Below are 5,278 nucleotides of genomic sequence, written 5' to 3'. Positions count from 1 at the left end.
CTTCTGGGGAGCATCAGCGGGGTAGGGAGAAATAGAGCAGGTGGATGCTATTTTTCACTAAAAGACTTTTAGGATTATTCAATATTTTAACCATGAACAGTTAAAGCCAGGTGGAGAAGGAAACAAATGAGTATACCATAAGCGGTGGTGAGTGCTATAAAGCAGAAATCGGCAAACTATGGCCCTAGGAACAAATTCAGCCCACTCCCTGTTTTTGTACAGCCCATAGGCTAAGAATGGTTTTTTATATTTTTTCATGTTTAAATAAAAATCAAACAAAATAATACTTTGTGACACATTAAAATTACATGATATTCAAATTTTATTTTTTAATTTAATATATAAAATCTCATTACAGATCGGCATTAATAGATGAACATTTGCAATCAGTTTTGATAACAGCAAACACTAAATCTGAACCTCAATTAAGAGAAATGTTATCACCCCTAAAATAGAATTCTATTCTTCTCATAAGTAGACCTGTAGTGCAAAAATATATATATATATATTACTATTGTTATATTTAGAATTTTACTAATAAAAAAGCTGTGGACATTTGTTTTCTCTCTTGGTATATATGTACCTACATAATATTATCCATTTTTCCTCTTGGCCTACAAGCCTAAAATATTTACTATCTGGCCCTTTATAGAAAAAGTTTGTCAATCTCTACTATAAAGGGAGGAGTGAAGTTTTCTCAGAGCACAGCACAGAGGAACCAGGGCTCGGCTGGTGAGGATGGGAGCCTGGGGCAAGATGAAAGATAGTCGGCATTAGCTATCTTCTGTGGTGGAAATCCCTTTGAGAGTCTGCCAAAAAACATAAGGTGGAACTTCTCAACAGAAATGCACAGACGCACAGAATGTTGCAGGACCTCAGCATCTCCCAATCGCCCTAACAGCTCTCGCCGGACCTTTGAGTGTCCAAGAACCCAAGCTAACAATTTCAAAGGGGAAGGAAGGAAGGAAGGGAGGGAGAAAGGGAGGGAGGAAGGAAGGAAGGAAGAAAGAAGGGAGGAGGGAGGGGGGAGAGGGAGGGAGGGAGGAAGGATGAAGGAAGGGAGAAGGGAAGGAGGGAGAAAGAAAGAGAGAGAGAAATCAAGGTGGAAACCTCTACGAACAGCAAAGGTGTGGATGACTGAGTCTCCTTTGGTGTGAACTCTCTCCCCTCTCACTCTGAGCACATTTCCCCAACCCAAATGAAATGGAAGGAATAATTAGGTGAGGCAGGGAGTGGTATGTTGAGGCCCAGGAGTGGACATCGGAATTCCTCCATAAAGGGTTGCGAAGGGGGGCAGGCAGGAGGGTTGCTGAGAACCAGGCCTGAGGAGGCCATAGCTGAACGGCTGCAGGAAGCCATGAGCGGCCTCACCCATACTATTCCTGAAACCCAAGCTCCTAGAGTATGTTAGCTGTAACAACCTCGTGCCCATGCGGCCCGGGGGCAGTGCTATGCCCTGGCCCACCACCCTCAGATCCCCCAAGGCTGAGCTGACACCCATCCTCCAAATGGGAAGGTTGGCAGCCCAAACCAGAGAGCAGCAGACCCAGCTGAAGGTGACCCTGCCCATGGACCCCAGGCTGAGGAGTTCCCAAGCACACATGAGCTTGGACGTGATCCCAGCCAACAACCACGTCATCATTTCTGACGCCCTTTGCAGTGGAGCTTGGAGGCAAACAGGCTGAGTCCAATGATCCTGAGAGACTTGTCTACATAATGGGGGTCAGGAGCATGTCCACTTCATCTCTAGCCCCACGACTGGGAGGTATTTGTGGGAAATAAAGTGGAATGGCGTCTGAGCATCTTCAAGGATCCCTCAAGAGGTAAAGAGAGGGTCCTCTTATCTTCAGAGCTGGGATTCTGGACTGTCAGCCTGAGAGATAAAGTGTCTTTCAGTGCCAGCTGTGTCCCTGGGTTTCGACTTATGTCTTGGGGGGATTTTCCTAGATCAGGAGTGGGGAGACTTTCACTGTGCCGCTGCACCAGCAGGAGATCCCGTGTTGAGACATTCACCAAGATCTTGCCTCTGAGCCTGTGTCCTCTCCTGCCTGAAACCTCAGCAGAGAGGAGCAAATGTGCTGTCTTAGAATCTGTCCCCTTTGGGATTCGAATATTAAGACTCCTCCAGTGTTCCCTGGAAAAGACAAATCAGACCTCTGCCCACAAGGAGAAACACAGGAGAAAAGTACTTGCTTGGAAGGACACAGAAGAAGCAACTTTGCTTACCTCGGAGAGGGCAACTGGCTGCCTGGGGGACACAGGGGAAAGGACCTCATGGATCGTCTACCTTTGTACCTTTTGATTTGTGTATCACATTCAAGTAGTATCTATTTTTTAAAATGTTTGAAAAACAAAAATTAATTCAAAGTCAATAAAATAAAATATTTTGGGGTAAAATCTGGCTCAGCTAATTTTAAAAATGTTTTGGAAAACCAAAATATAGTAATCGGTGTTAACTTAAGAAAGGTGTTAGGTGATAAGATAACCACTGACTCTTGATAACCGTTTTTTGCTGATAATGTCGGGGTGGTTTCTGCACCGCTTACCTTGCTCTGAGTCATCAGGTAGACTGCAAGCTTCCTGAGAGAAGAGAACACGTCTTTTGTACCTCTCATGTGACCTAGCCCAGTTTCTTTAAGAGAGACGTATTAAGAAATATTAGATTCCATTCCAAAGTAAATATTAAAATATAAATAAATATGCACTCGAGTGTCTCCTTTGTGTAGGGGGGTGGGGACAGGGGGCCTTCCCTTCTCTTTCATTTCTGTTTCTCCCAGCCTAGAGTTCTCTTTTCCTTTAGTATTAATGGTAAGATCTAATTTTCAATAAGAGCCATCAATGATGCCTGGAGATGAAATGGCCAGAGTCACTCAATAGTGATTTGTCTTCTTGTCCTCCAAAAACAAATCCAGGGCTTGAGTTCAAGCCCATGGTCCTATCCCCACCCATCAGAGCAGTGAGCTACCACGAGGCCGTAGCTCTCTGCATGCTTTTATTTGGATATTTTCTTTTACAGAAGAAACGTGTTTCTCATGCAGCAATCTTAAATGCAACTGGGCTCCATTTCTTGGCTTTGAGATAATGAAAAATTAATTACCATACTTTACAAGTAATAGTTTCCACTCACAGCACTCGCTTAGAAGTAAATATATCATAAATAGTTACTATTTTACCAATGGCTGGTGGATTGGGCAGCCTGTCGTCCATAAATCCTTTTTCAACAGACATGTTATTTCTTCTGGGGAACAAACAGATTTGTTTTAGATCAGAGAGTCAACTGACAGATGGCCTTTGTAAAAACACAACATTTGTATAAATAAATTATAGTTTTACTATGGTATTCTGTTTTTGTGGATTTGGAAAATCAATGCCTCCATTCTCTAGAATGGGTCTAAATGGTAAAGAGCAATTTTGTTTAGGTGTGAGGCCTCATGGCACAGATCTCCCAACGCAGATGCTAAGGCCCAGGCTCTCTAGATGTGAGCTGCCACTTCCCCTTAGAACTGTGGCAAAAAGCCGTGCCTGGAAGTAACGGGAGGATCTCCAGAGAGCTCTGCACCAAGCAGAGCAAGATACCTGCCGGCACACTCCCCTTCGCTCCAGGTTCTGCTTCCATTAAATTTAATGACACCGCGTGCCTTGTTGTCCTGATCACAACTTTGCATAATTGAGGCTGACAATGCATTTCTCTTAAAAACCTGAAACATTTTCTTTTCCTTTACAATATGGTTCATCGGTTAAATGCTAAACATTTGGTAGATTCCTTTAAAATCCAAACCAGCCTTCACTCTGAACCTACCGCAGTCTCAGTCACTACCCATCCAATAATGTACACACAGGTGACACACACGTCAAATATTTATTCATCTAGAGATGTATATACATAGATATGCATCTATACACGCATGTACCCACTCATGTAAATCCCATTTTCCGGAACCAAAGGGTCAGGACTTAGTATCCAAAAGGATGCATTTTGTTGTTATTTTTAAGAACCAGGGCTAGTAAAATGTTTCTTTTGTTAGGAGACGAAGATGTTCATTTTAGTCAGAGATACTAGGAACGGGCTTTGTTGGCATAATGATTGCCTATGTGTCCTTTTAAGGACATTATGCCCTTCCATAAGTGATTAAGATCCTAAAGCCACCAGTTCTGATCAAGGAAATAAATGTTTAACATTAATAATTTTCACCATTTAAAATATAACAGGAAAGACTTTGCATATTTCTAGCTAATAAAAATTTTTAAAGTCCGATTGCCTAGTATTTTCCACACTATGCACTACATTTAGAAGCTGTATTTACTTCTCCGAATAGTGGGGTACTGCTTAGCTGGGTGCCTTGTCTGTGTTCGTAACCTCAGGCCCTCATGTTGCTATTTAGAGTCATGCCAGTTGGTGCCTTGAAGGGATTAATACAGCGTCTAGAATTGCCTAACTTACATTCAAAGAAGAGCTTAAGCCAATGATTTCCATCTGTTTTTATGACACTCCCAGGGACTCTCAGGTTACTTCAAAGGAGATCAGAAATTCTCAAATGAAATTAATCTGGATATATAAATCTCATACACACATACCTATGTCAGATATAAATATATACCTACATGACATACTCCTTCTGGAAGTGGCAAGGGTCAGGAAATTAACAGCGTAACTGCATACCAAGATCTCAGAAGGGTAAAATGATCACAAATTATAATAGGTGTCATAAATTAGATTAGAACTAATCATGGAAAATAAAAACCCACTCAATTCACACAACATCATAAATTTGGATCATAACAAAGTAAAAAGGTTTGGGGGGGCAAAATCGATGAAGCTATTTTTAAAATAGATAATTTTGTGGATGAATTACTTGTAGACTCAATAGAATATGAATCTAGTTGCATGGCTGATTTTTTTCATCTCTAAATCACACTACATGCCTGTCTCTAAGTGGAGAAGCAGTTCATCTTGCATCTCAATAAAATATTTACTAGACATCCTTGTTGCTAACAGAGTCAACTTACAATCAATACATTTATTCATATTACACACACATACAGGTCAAAGGTTAAGAAAATACTTTCAGTGCCATGGTAATCCACCAAACCTCCTGTAATTAGGCTTTTCGATGACTTCTTGAGGATATGTATTGGGAATGATCCAAGGGACTTTCCATCACGTGACCAATCGCAAAATTCCTTTGCTTAAAGCAAATGCACACAACCCTACTGCCAGATTAAGGCAGGGATTAAAAGCATGAATCTGCCACTTCCTACCTCTGTAACTGTGGGCAAG

At 41.6% G+C, this 5,278-nt stretch overlaps 1 long non-coding RNA gene across 2 annotated transcripts; it reads right to left on the bottom strand.

Annotated features, from left to right (window-relative positions):
* Positions 1-354: 354 nt before the first annotated feature.
* LOC147916824 (uncharacterized) lies at positions 355-3,580 on the bottom strand. Of its 2 annotated transcripts, XR_015552464.1 has the most exons (4): positions 3,174-3,580; positions 2,547-2,632; positions 2,227-2,327; positions 355-2,134 (listed from the first exon to the last, which is right to left on the bottom strand). It is a non-coding gene; the product is annotated as an uncharacterized LOC147916824 (long non-coding RNA). The 2 variants fall into 2 exon arrangements; XR_015552463.1 differs by having other exon boundaries at positions 2,547-3,580.
* Positions 3,581-5,278: the final 1,698 nt, after the last annotated feature.

This window comes from Ceratotherium simum, chromosome 6, assembly GCF_057802395.1.
Source record: "Ceratotherium simum simum isolate JZ-2026a chromosome 6, ASM5780239v1, whole genome shotgun sequence".
NCBI classification, from domain to species: Eukaryota; Metazoa; Chordata; class Mammalia; order Perissodactyla; family Rhinocerotidae; genus Ceratotherium; species Ceratotherium simum.
The sequence above is the reverse complement of the archived record's forward strand: the minus strand, read 5'-3'. Positions and strand labels throughout refer to the sequence as shown.